This window comes from Charadrius vociferus, unplaced genomic scaffold, assembly GCF_000708025.1.
Source record: "Charadrius vociferus isolate BGI_N301 unplaced genomic scaffold, ASM70802v2 scaffold862, whole genome shotgun sequence".
NCBI classification, from domain to species: domain Eukaryota; kingdom Metazoa; phylum Chordata; class Aves; order Charadriiformes; family Charadriidae; genus Charadrius; species Charadrius vociferus.
Window position 1 is genome coordinate 291,183 of NW_009647209.1, and position 13,461 is coordinate 304,643.

Below are 13,461 nucleotides of genomic sequence, written 5' to 3' on the forward strand. Positions count from 1 at the left end.
CAACGGGCTCACCATGGAGCATCACAAAGGGCTTTTCTCCTGCTCTCTGCTTTCTTTTGGTTATGAAAGCCAGCCCCTACCTGGCCTGTAGAGCAGCTCTTCCCAGCAGCCTTTCTCTCAGCTCTGCTCTGTCCTGTCCTGCTTGCTTCCTTTCAGTACTGGGTATTAAATTCCCTGAGCTCTACTCATCCAAACCAGCTACTCACTGGGAGACCCATTTGGCAATGATTCCACTACCAGAAGTAGTGGTTTCCACTGTTATTCCTAATGTGCTCAAACAAGTGAGGCTTCGGTTCAGTTACTGTGTATACAACCTGGCTCAGACCTTTTGTATTCATCCTTCATGAAGTTTGGTCTATTTGTAAGTGTGTGCAGACTTTGGCATCGGGGCTTCTGCCCGCTAAGTACCATTCTCAGCACATTACTAGGGAGAAATCTAAACTCCTCACTTTCAACCAGGAGGTGGAGGCAGAGCTGGAAAAAAAAATGCAAAAATGGAATTTTAACTTGTTACCCACTGCTAGCAGTGCAGATGACCTACTGGGTCCTGTGCTTTCATGGAAACTTCCAAAAAGCTGGGCAACTACAGACACTTATTTTCAGTAGTTTAGCAAAATTTGGGTCATGATGAGTAGAGTAGTAAAAGCCCATGAACTAATGCATTACTGAATTGCAGCCAGGTGCATTGTTTGGCTGCAGGTGATTCAAGTTCTCTTTGCATTTTACTTTTCCTCTTTCCAGTCTTCATAATTGACCGCCTCCTCAGCTCTGCCAGCCTAACAACACTTGTAGCTGTTCACCAGCCTGGTTCTGTCAAAATGATCCAGGTTAGCTTAAACACTTTTAATAGGCAGTTCTTAAACTCAACCAAAACATTTTGGCAGAACTGGGTTAAGGAGTGAGCACGGATGGCATTGTGCCAGTAAGGCTGAAGGAGATTGTGATAAGGGTGAAGGCAGACCCTACAGTGATGGCCAGCTAAAGGACAACCTTTTCACTTGGCTGTACTCAAACGGTGCATCTGGCTACAGTTTGAGTCCCATTTAGTGAGAAAATGAAATATATAGTCTTGACTATGTGAAGCACAAGTAAACTAAGAAGGGAGGCTGCAATAATAATTAAAACACTCATTTGGTGAGTTTATGCTAGCGTAGATCAGATTAATTTGGATGTCTCAGTCTAATTCATTGTGGACAAATGCCCTAATAATGCCAGTAGTAGGAACAAAAGTTTAAAAGGTGTGGCATCTGTATCTTACTCTTCCATCATTACAGGTACGGTCTACAGATTACAGCTCTGTTTCTTACATATGGAGAAATGTCTCCTATTTGCAACATCAATGTTATTTACGACTTGCAGACAGGTTGTTCTTCCTCATTTTTAATTTTTGAAATGCATTTACAGCAGGAAAACATAATAAGTCAGAGCTACAGAAAGGTACCCCTAAAGAGAAGATCCCATTACATTTCAGGTGCCCTGTGAGAATAATTTGTACAGATCAGTTTTGTCACAGACTGCCTTGGATTCAGACTTTGGTGCTCTAAAACTGTGTCGAGTAGGTAAAAGTTAGGGTGGATACTGCTTACATTTGACCCATTATCAGGCTAAATAGATAACTGTGTTCCTGTGACATCAGGCTGACTGTTCTCACTCATTTGGGCACTCAAGTACTATCAATGGTTTCAAAGGTGTATCCGGCAGGGCATGGCCGCACGCACACACGTAAAGGATTTTCATACTTTGCAGTTCTGCCTGGAAAGTAGGTTAGAACAAGGGATGAAAAAAGATGGTACTTCTGTTCAGTGTCTCTTAAATGACATGGCAAGGATGCTTATTTCAAAGTCTTTTGGTACATCTCCCTGTGGGAAACTGATTCAGTAAGGGTTGCATGACAGGTGAAATATCTCCGTGTAAACTAAGAATAACACTGACAAATGGGGCGACCGAGAGAACAGCATTACTGCTGCAAGTCATGGCCAGTGAGGTATTATGCCTAAGAGTTGCTACATTAAAAATAGTTGGGGGAAAAGGGCATCGTTTAATAGAAACCTTTTCAGTTGCTCTAGCTGTGCCTGAATCTGTTGCTGACTTTCTGTTTGTGTAATGCTCCCTTAGTTGCTCTGTGTCTCAGCAGAAATAGTTATTCTTCCCAGTTGTTTGGGTCTTTGCTGATCACATATGTTCCCAGCTGATCCTCAGCTGCCCAGGTGGTATCATTAGCGTCTTAGAAGAGTGGAAATCTGCTCAAATTAAATCAGTAAGGGGGAGAAGTTTCTGCCTTTACTCTTTTATCTAGGGTGCTGTCTTCTACTTCTTGGACCACCAATGAACTAATTGTTAATACAACTAATTTCTGTAATATCTATGGTGTAATTTAGCTAGAATGTATAGACATATATGCAAAAATAATGGAACAGCATTTTCTGCTAATGGGTTTTTGCATAGCAGTGAAGTAACCAGTTCTGCATCAAAATAGTGACCTGAAATACTTTCTGATGACGATTTCTGTATTACTGAGTGTTACATTTTGGTGTGCTGCTCTGATGCCAGGGAAGTATCCTAGTGTGAGCAAGAACAGAACATTAAGATGAAGGAAAGGCAGCATAACTCCACTGGAGTCCCAAGCTGGTATGAAACTAGGGTGAGGAGCTCTGTACTAGAGGATGTATGCTTCAGCATAAGTTTCACATGTGAGTCATAGTCGCATGATTATTTTTGTAAAGTTTACGTCTTTATTAGTTTTTCTTGAAGCAAAGGTCGTTGAAGACGTGGGTACTTTTCAAAGCGTCTTGTGAAATTTTAGATGTGTGACTTCAGTTTTAGGGGAGATAATGTGGCTAAAACCCAACTGGAAAATGTTGCTCTTGGTGTTCAGATGCTGAAGACAAAGCTAGTATTGTCAGTCTTGAAGACAGAAATGGTTTGGAATACATTGCTCTTCTGTTTGTGGAGGATTCAAGATTAACGTAATGTTGGTGCAGAGCAACATGACTGTCTGCATGGTTCTCAGAACTGTAAATTCTCTTTTACATCTGAATTTGTGGTAAACTTCAGTGACTTTGTCAGAGTTGAAATTGTTATAATTGTTCATTTTAATTTGTGTAAGTTTTGGAGCAAATAGTATGATATGGACAAGTTTAATTTAAGGAATGAAACAGATCAAGCAATTAAGTATCTGCTTGCTAATCGTAAGGTGCTGTGATTAAAATCCTGAAAGCATAGTCAGTCACTTCTGAGTCATTCTGAATCAATTACACAAAGTTCATTGTATTTCTTGTTGCATGTAAGATACAGCGGTTATATATCTGTCAGTTCTTAATATGCATGTAGCAAGAAAGATATTTACTTGGAAATAATTTACGAGATCTTTAATGTAAAGGCTTGAAGTGGATCTCAGAAGAGTTACTTTCATGAAAATACTACCAATAGGAAATGATATAAAATTCACGTGACTAAGAAATCATTTGAAATGCTTTTTCAAATGTTTGGAACACAGATTTTCTTGTACTTATGTGGACATTTAAACTCAGGAGTCTTCAGTATTGTTGTCATTTCATATGATGATTTCAGCCGCAGTTCTGACGATCCTTACCAGGATTCGGAGAACCAAAAGGAGAATGACAGGTTTACACGTTAATGGCATTTCCAGCTTGACTACCCCATCCTGTAAGGGGCTTAAATGTCCACAGTTTCGTGTTAGACTGCAGAGAGGAGCTACTTAATTTACAGGACAGAAGCTCAGGTTTAGCTCAGTCAGGCATTTTTCAGTCACCTATTTGAATTCTCTTTTATTCCATGCCCAATGTAATTTTGTTGAAACACTGTGCATAACAGCACTCCCGATCTGCGCTGGCATAGAGGAGAGGACAATTAGAGCTCCTGACTTTCTGCATTTCTTAATACTGCCTCTGCCTTTCTTTTCTGCTTTTTGTTTGTTTTACCTCTTTCTCTGTGATAAGTAAAAAGAAATAATAGGTGGTGTATGTCACTACACATGCTTTCAGCGCAGGCAATGTTTATTGTAATTCTTTTGAACACTTCAAAATGTTGGGAAACACAGAAATGGTGTATTTCTCCTTTTGGTCCCTTGCTTGGTATGCCAAGGACTGCAGTTAACTTTGAAATAGCCTATAAGGCAGGATATGATTGACTAGGTAGATTAATTGGCGTAAAATATGGATAAGTTTAAGGATAAGTGTTTATCTGGAATTTTGACTCCAGGTAGTGTGTGTGTTTTCTGTATGCAACAGCAACTGTGGCCATACTGGGTTGGGCCAAAGGCCCATCTTTGGTCATCACTGACTTTCTTCGTACCTTTCTTTGTAGTTTTATCTCCACTTGTAGATGAGGAAGCCTGAAGAGCCCACAGGATTCAAGGTATAGGTGTCACCAGGGATTTAAACCCTATGTTAATTTTTGCAAATTGCTATTGAGCACTGAATTGATATTTTTAAAGAACTTTAACTGTAGATTCCATCTCCTGCAGTTAATAGCAAATTCAGAAATTGTCTCGATTAAGTAAACTTAGGGTTTTCCCGGCGCACAGTACTTTATATTATAATTAAAAAGAAGCCTGCCCTGAAAAATAACATTCTGTGTCAGGAGAGTTGGCCAGTGAATTAATTATACACTTACTATATAATTCTGTATTTGTATTAACTATACACTTCTTACTATCATGGGGAAAAGTTTCTTTTCAAGTAATTGAGACATACATTAATCCTCAGGGTTCAAAATACAATCCCTTGTGCTAGCGTTTTCAATATTTGCGATGCGAGCAGTGTTTTCCAACGACTGATCCATAGAATTGTATCGGTTAATGTATTTTTAAATGAATTAATTAATGAAGTCATGAATTACAGGGTTGATGATAAGGTAGATGTAGAAGAAATGTTGCAACTTGAAGGGATCTGTTTGTCCAGAAAGTCTGGAAACCTCCAATATTGAAAATATGCAGTGAGAAGTGTAATGGATTTTTTTTTTCCTCCCATTTTTTTTGAAGCTTTGGACGTTACTTGTAGTGAGCATCAGAAAATGTATTATGGGTCTAATTTTTGGACAGAGGAGTAAATGATGAGAGTAAAGCTCTCATGTCCCTTCCGGAGAGGATCTGTCTGTCAGGTAACCTTACCTTGAATTTCCAGAGATGCTTCATCTTCCTTTGGAGGCAAATTTGTGTCAGGGTGTGTATGTAGACGCAGTTTCTGCGTGCATCAACACATATGCACAAGTCACTTTCTTTATCAAGCTGTGACCTCCATTCTCATTTGCCTGAAAATATTTTTAATTAAAGCTTTCTTATTTTAAGATTTAGAGATGTGATGATGTGTTATTCTTATCTTGGAACACGTTGATTTTGAAGGAAATCTTACTGTTTCTCTCTTATTCTTGTCATGTAGGTAGGATGATTAGATATTTGAGTAGATTTCGTCTAAAAAGTAGGTGTATGTGTGCTGTATAGAGCCCGTACAGGGCCCCAAGCTCTTCCCAGAATTTTTAAGACTTTCTATGCATGTGCTGTACAGTGGATCTGCCCAAACACTATGCATATGTTTGCAATGAGGAGTAGCTGTGAACATGCTATCGTACACCTGGAGAACTTGAAAAAATATGGAAATATCACAAAATCCCAAGAAAACAAGTTTTTTTTTTTACAGGAGAGAAATGTGCCATTAATGTGGGAACCTTACAGCTACAAATTCCACTTCTTTCTGTGTTCTTCTGTTTTTTATAGAGCTGTGAATATTCTTTGGGGGTCTGCTTCAGCATGACATGCTGCAGTTATTATTTCTGTTTCAGATCCTTGACACCTAAAGAAATATTTTGCACTGATCAGATCTTTCTCTCTTTCTCCACACCCCCCCCCCTTCTTTGTTCCTAATGCACTTGCTGGAAGTGTTAGAAGAAGTAGGCCAGCTGCTCTTCTTTCTGGAGTGTGTTTGGAATTAACATTTCTGATAATTTTAGCTGTTGTTCAACACACCTGACTTACAAAGCTAATCAGTATTTGACATTTGGAATATATGGAATATAAAACCTTCATTCTGTTTACCCTTCCACTTAATTCTCAATTTTAAATGAGTATTTCTCAGATAATGTCATTTAAGGTGGTTTTTTTTCTACAATGTTGAATGTTGAACCTAAAATAGATCACCTCTTGTTGGCTTAGAAATTATTTACTATGTTTTTTTCCCCTAGCTATCAGATTTGGAATATTTCCTCTATTGTTACTCACAGCATTTGCTCTCCAACCTATGTTAGCCATAATAAGATGATTCCCACTAGGAAAACGAATTACCATTCCTTTATTGATGTTTCAGAGAGCTGTATCCACAGCCAGTACTGACCCTGAGGATTTGGTACGCGCATGTTTCATTACAAATAAGGAGGAATAGTGGTATTGCATATTGTTGATGACATCGTGCTTGGATTTCTGAAAATTTTAGTGATTTCTTGATGTTTTGTTAATATATTGAGAAAGGAGTTTAAAACTCAAAATAAGCATAGGTTTTAAGCATTGTTTTGCTTTTGCATTTGCTAGTGTTAATGCTTGCCATCGCCCTGATAAAAATCATTTTTCATTTGCCCCTTTACCTTCTGCATGTCAATTACTATGTGTTCTTGGATAGTATAAACACAATTTATGTGTAAGTAGTGTATTTTATTTTGACTGTTGCCACAAAGAATTTGCAGACCTTTTCTTGTTTATTAAAGAAGGCTAAAAAAGCCCAACCCAGCCACACTGAGAATGACTGTTTTAATTTCACCTGGGGTTGTAAATCAATATCCATTTACTATTCAGTTACTGCTTGCATTTCCCTAGGTAATAGTATAACACATGTAATGTCAATGCAGTTTGGCATTTGTCCTCATTAGTATGGCAAAGGACACTTTTTTGCAAGAGTAAGCAAGCATCATGCCATATTTCTGACATTTCCTGCAGAACAAAGAAGGCAAAATGTAATCAGTTTGTGTACAAAAGACGTGCAGCACATCTGATGTGGCGCCTCCAATGCTTTTATAAATGAAATAACTTGAAAGATTAGGCCGCATGTAATTCTACCATATACTATCGATTACAGTTAAAATGAGAAGGTAGGGGTGGCACAGTGTAGCTCCATGAGTTCTGATTTATTTACTAATTGAATCGTTTATAATAAATGCATCATAAATACATTTATCAATGTCAACGGTTGAATTATAGCTCAATATGTTATAGCAAGTAATACTTGTGATTATAGACACATAATCTATGTCCTTACACATACCTCCCTATACATTTCTAATCTCTCTCATATATATGTAATTTATTACTTACCATTTCAAGTTAAAGTACCATATACATTAAGTATACATTAGAATCCTGTTTTAGTGATATTTGACAGGCTGACTAAGTTGGGATTGTTCAGCCTGGAGAAGAGAAGACTCCAGGGAGACCTTACAGCAGATTTCCAGTATCTGAAGGGTGCCTACAAGAAAGCTGGAGAGGGACTTTTTACAAGGGTGTGTAGCAATAGGACGAGGGGGAATGGCTTCAAACTGGAAAAGAGTAGATTTAGAATAGATAGTAGGAAGAAATTTGTCACTATGAGGGTGGTGAGGCATTGGAACAAGTTTCCCAAGGAAGTTGCCCCATCCCTGGAGGTGTTCAAGGCCAGGTTGGATGGGGCTTTGAGCAACGTGGTCTAGTGGGAGGTGCCCCTGCCCATGGCAGGGGGTTGGAACGAGGTGATCTTCAAGGTCCCTTCCAACCTAAACCATTCTATGATTTATAATGTTACTTATTATGTGTGGTTTGGTGTTTGGACTTAAACAATTAATTCAAGTCTGAAATAAATGTGCTTCTTACAGGTTGGTGAGAACATTGTGGATACTTGAAGGAGCTAGTAAGCCAGGGTTAGGAAAAACATGTCAATCACACTTCACTCTTTCTTCAGGTGGTTGGTGGAAAGTCTTGTTTTCAGACTTTACCACACGGTGATAAGAAATAACTTGGCAACTGCTAGCCACTTGGTAGGTTTTGTGAAACGTATTGCTGGTCTCAGCACCCTACTAACTGGAGAGATGGCAGCGTCCCTAAGAGAGACACCTCCAAGGGTGGACAAATACCATTTTAAATTATGTTTTATAGCTTTTTGATGCTAAAACAATATAGATGAATTCTGGGAAAATGTGAAGCACGAATGATCTCAGAGTTTCAAGCAGACCTTTTGCAGGAGCCCCGAGGTCGCCTAAGATAGTTTTCTGGAGTTCATAGCCCCTTGATTCCCAGCCCTAGTGCCCCCACCGTGGTATTGGGCGCACCCTGTCTTTGTTATCTGTTTCTTGAAGAAGTGCTCTGTGCTGTGGAATTGCTTTGTCACAGCACTTCAGCACCGAAGATACAAGTTTAAACATTCATAAGATTTTTTTTTTTTTTTTGTACTAATAATAGATCTTTATATCTCCATGTGAAGAGACTGTCTCCTACTTGAGTCAGACGCTGGGCTGTCGGTTTGTTTTCTGACAGTGAAGTGCAATTAAAACTCTTGTCCCTTTTGATGTTAGCTGGTGAGAGAGACCCTCCAGCTTCCCAGAAGCTCCCTCTAGACTGATTACATGAACTATTTATTATTTGGGAGAAAGAGTGATAGAGATTTGGACCTTTTTTTTCTTTTTTTTAAAAATAGTTTGTATTAGAAACATCGCTGTTAATATCTGTATAAACAGAATCCTTCAGGGGGAGAGCAGGGAGGAAACCAGTCCTTTTTGGTTAAGTAACATGTTGCACAGGGAGGCTTTTAGTGATCTGACAGCCAGTGTGCCCACATGACATGAGAGCTGCTGAGGGACCTGGAGGAGCAGGAGGCAGTGGAAAGCATGTGGAGGTGGGGATGAGGAGCAGGGAGGTGGCAGGACCTGATGGGCACTGGGGAGGATGGTGACCAGTCACCTGGACTGAAGAAGGGTCATTGTTAGGACCTGTGAGACAGATGGTGAGTTGCTGAGATGGACAAAATTAATATTTAACAACACAAACACAGCTCATTTTGGGCTAGCCATGACATCGCTCCTGCCAACAGCATCTGCAGCGTTCCAGAAACATGTCCCTACCTCCTCAGCTAAGATGGGCAAGGCTCTGTAGAGAAGAGGTTCAACACCACGAGACAATGTCTTCTCCAGGAAGGGGAGAATTACTGGTACCAGTAATTCCCAGCTCCTGCGGGAGTGAGGAGGTGGCTCAGCCTTTGGCTGGTTCACTGAAGAAGCTGAGGAGAGGGCAGAAGAGTGGAAAGAAACCTGCAGCTGCTGGGGGGTGGGAGAAGCAGCTTGTTTTGGGATCGCATGAGAATGAGCTACCAAGGAGGGCCAGAGAGGAGGATCACACGTAGATTTTAATCATATTATTGTATGTGTTGTGACCAGTGGGGAGGCACACTGAACATGCCTTCTTCCTCCCATGCTGATGAATTCCTTTTTACTCAATGCTGTACGCTTCAGGTGAAATGAGAACATTTTTACATCCAAGAAGTGAAAGTGAAAGGGCTGTAATTAAATGAGAGGGGGCGGAGGGAAATTGGTAGAAATAATATATCAAATCAGGGCAAAGTTTTAGGGTCAGAATTAGCAAAATGCATTCTAGGAAAAGATGAGGAGCACAGATCAGCTGAAATTTAGTTACTAGGCTGGGAATTGGGTTAAAATATTGCCACCTAATAAACCAAGCACTGAAGCATTCCCTGTGGCTTTTTTTTTTTTATTTCTACAGTAGATTCAGAAAGAGATCAAAGTCACAACATCATCATCAAGGAATTGTCCTTAAGCTATAAAATTACTGCTGCTTTTGCTTTCCTTGAAAGCGGAGACAGAACTGTTGTCATGTTTTTGAAGACCCCTCTTCTTGGCTACACTGGTGGGGACAATTCATTTGGATAAAGAGGAGGAAAGCTGCCTGCTGGCTTCTGTTGTTCCTTTCCTAACACTGAAAAAAAGAGCATCCCAGGAAAGCTTTCTTTTGGGAAACTGTCACAGCATAAAATCTTGCATAAAATAAATCTTAAATAGGGACATGGCAGCTATTAGACTGCTGTGTAATGAGATGGCAGTCCAGGATGGGCATCTCGCTTTATGTACAGTACTGTTTTATACATGAAGCCATCTAATAATATATATGTGTCCTTTAATTAAGGTCTCACGTACAGTGCAGTAGTAATGAGGGAATATGATGAAAAGAAATGGAAAAGGAAAGAGCTTTATTTACCGTGCTGAGAAGCCTTTATCATATGGAAATGATCAGAATTTAAATTCTTATCATCTGTCACAATTTGCTGCTGCTTTAATTAAAGTAACACCAAGGCCGTGTACAGTGAGTCTGGCTAGATGTGCTTCATGCTCTTAATGACTGTCAGATGGGAAGGCAAGGGGTACAGAGAGGGCAGGACTGCGGGAAGATCCGGAGGGAGATGGTGCCAGATGGCCAGGCTTATTTTATTAATTTAGATCTCCATTACGGCTTCTCTTTTCTTCATTTCTCCAAAGGATGAGTTAGTGTGATGGGAATCATTTCACAGCCACAGGAGGACGTGTTTAACTCTTCGGAGCCCAAGCAGCAAAGTGCATGTGTCAGTCGTGTGTCCCGTCAGTGAGGCTCACAGCATCCCACCCTCCCTCAGGTCATCTCTTGAATCCCTCTTAGCAGGTGCTTCCAACCACAGCATCCTCACTCGCAGCGTACCAGTGCAACCAGCCGATGTCCCACATCGGTTCCAGCTTCTGATCAAGACAAGCATTTTGAGCCGTTTCTCTCCTGTTACCACCTCACCTGCTAGGGCAATGTGCCACAGGGGCTGTCCATGCTGCTGGGCTTCGCCGCGTATTTTGGGCTCATCTCTTACATCTGCAAAACCTTCTTGGTAGTAGCAAGTAGCCTCACTCTTCTTCTTCTAGCTCTTGGCTGCCTGGACACCCAGAAAGCATAGTAAAGTACTGAGGAAAGTGAATTTAAAAGATTATTTTTTTGCTCTTCAGTTTTGTCTTCCTGGATCGTGCGCTCAGTTGCTGAGGTATCTGCCGCCTCCCCGTGGCTGCTGTGAAAAGCTGCACACAACTGGAGAGAGTGATTTTAGGTACTATTTAGATTTAGGGATTTAGAGACGAAAAAAGGAATATAGTCTTCTGAAAATCTGTTTGGCACAGTCTAAAGCAAGAAACTGCTGAGGCGTTTGCATTTAGAGCGGGGTTTCTAAATTTATTCCCTTTCTGTGTTCACTGTGATGACAAAGGAGCTTTGATTTTTCAGGTCTTCCACATCCGTGGCGGTTATTGCATTACTACTAGCATAAAATGAGCTTGTCTTTGGTGAGTCAATGAAAAAACCACCAAAATTATGAAGACTTTCTAGTTCCTGAATCCTCTATAAAAAGCCTGTTCATTAATTCACTTCATGAGTTGATTCAGAAATCTGTATCACATTTAAGTCATTCTTGGATTCCAGCAGAGTGGCTAGACTAATTTTGATCACAACGGTATAGTCTGAACAAATGGCAAGGTGCATTTCCACATACTGCGAGTTTAGTGACACATGCAGGAAAACCCCCTGAATTCACCCCCAAAATCTAGGGTGTGTGCCATGACAAGGGAAAAACAAACCAGCTCAAAATAATGTGCCATGCAGAGGACGAAACCTTGCAGTAACACAGGGAATAAGGCATAACGTTTTCAAGATTCTGAATTAATAATTGGACTTTTGAACATCTGTATCAATAATTTTTAAAATCTCTGATATTGGGATTCATAGTTTTTTCCAAACTCTGAATTTGTAATTGTTTGCAGGTCTATCCCCAAGAATTTCATAGGTGTAGGAAGACTGCATTTTGTCAGCCTTGGACTGACAGTAACGTAACTTTTGGTAGCAAAGTAATTTATGCTGTCACCTCCACTGGGTCTACAACGTTCAGTTCTGTGCTAATGACAAAGCTTGTGCTTTCACAGAATCACAGAATGGTCAGGGTTGGAAGGGACCTCTGGAGACCATCTAGTCCAACCCCCCTGCCAGAGCAGGGTCACCTACAGCACATTGCACAGGACAGCGTCCAGGCGGGTTTTGAATGTCTCCAGAGTGGGAGACTCCACCACCTCTCTGGGCAGCCTGTGCCAGTGCTCTGCCACCCTCAAAGTAAAGAAGTTCCTTCTCATGTTAAGATGGAACTTCCTATGTTCAAGTTCATGCCCATTACCCCTCGTCCTATCACTGGGCACCACTGAAAAAAGACTGTTCCCATCCCCCTGGCATCCTCCCATTAAGTATTTGTAAGTATTAATAAGATTCTTCCTCCTTTGCTGAGGAGGAAGATGAAGACAAGAGGTAGGGATGCCTGGGAGCCATCAGTAAGTTTTTGGAGAGTCTGTGGGGTGATAATCATAGAATTGTCTACGTTGGAAGGGGCTTTAAGATCATCAAGTCCAACCATCAGCGTAACACTGCCAAAACCACCGCTAAACCATGTCCGTAAGGACCACATCTACCCGTCTGTTAAATACCTCCAGGAATGGCGATTCCACCACTTCCCTGGGCAGCCTGTTCCAATGCTTTACAACCCTTTCTGTGAAGAGAAGATGAAGTAAGAGAAGGAATGATGAAGTAAGAAGTCTCATGTAGTCATTGAGCATTGGCAAGCGAGATGGAAGAGAAACACAGTGTTGAACTGTTGATTACTCCATTGAGCCCACCGCACGTTGCCTGTGAAAAGCTGGGGCTAGCCACTGGCCTCTGCACGGCTGAGAGCCCACTGAGTTTGCACACCCCTTTGCATTGTCCTTTTAATCTGCTCCTCACTCACCATTTAGAGCGAGGGGCCTTTGTGCTCTCGAGAGCTTGCCCTGCTTACTGTTACAAATAATTAAAGTGAAAACCAAACTCAGCACCTATGGGAAGCTCACATTTTGTATGATAGTGTGAGAATGGCACTCTGAGTGCTAACTTGGCAGGTGGGGATAGAGGTGACTAGGTTGATGGAGCATATCGTTCTGCTTCAGATTATTCTGAAGTCTTATACGTTTGCTGTATATTAAATATTAGGTAAAATAGCTAATAAAATATTAAATGAGATCAGATAAAATTTCAAGACCGATAAGAGTTTGGCAGGCTATCAAAGTTAAGTCTTTGGGCATGATGTATACACATTTTTGAGAAAGATGTACAAAGTTTAGAGGCATGAATTTGACAAGGATCTCAAATTTCAAGTGCTTTTTGCAAAGTTTATCTAGACTTTTGGAGCTTTGTTGTCATTTCAGATCTTCTGAAAGCTCCCAGCTTTCCTTGCTAGGCTGACAGCAAGCAAATATTCCCCGTCCTTCCTTAGTCCTTCCCTGGCACTCCGAAATTGCTTGGGTGTTTTCTAGTCGTTTTGTTAGAATAATTTTACAAATCCTTTTTAGCCTTCTTTACATGGGGCTTGAGTTTTGTGTTCTCACTACTTATAT

General features: G+C 40.6%; 1 protein-coding gene across 1 annotated transcript in view; it reads left to right on the plus strand.

The window, feature by feature from the left end:
• TMEM163 (transmembrane protein 163) overlaps nucleotides 1–13,461 on the plus strand; it is a 102,641-nt gene that overhangs the window by 79,874 nt on the left and 9,306 nt on the right. The gene's annotated exons all lie outside the window — the stretch shown is intronic.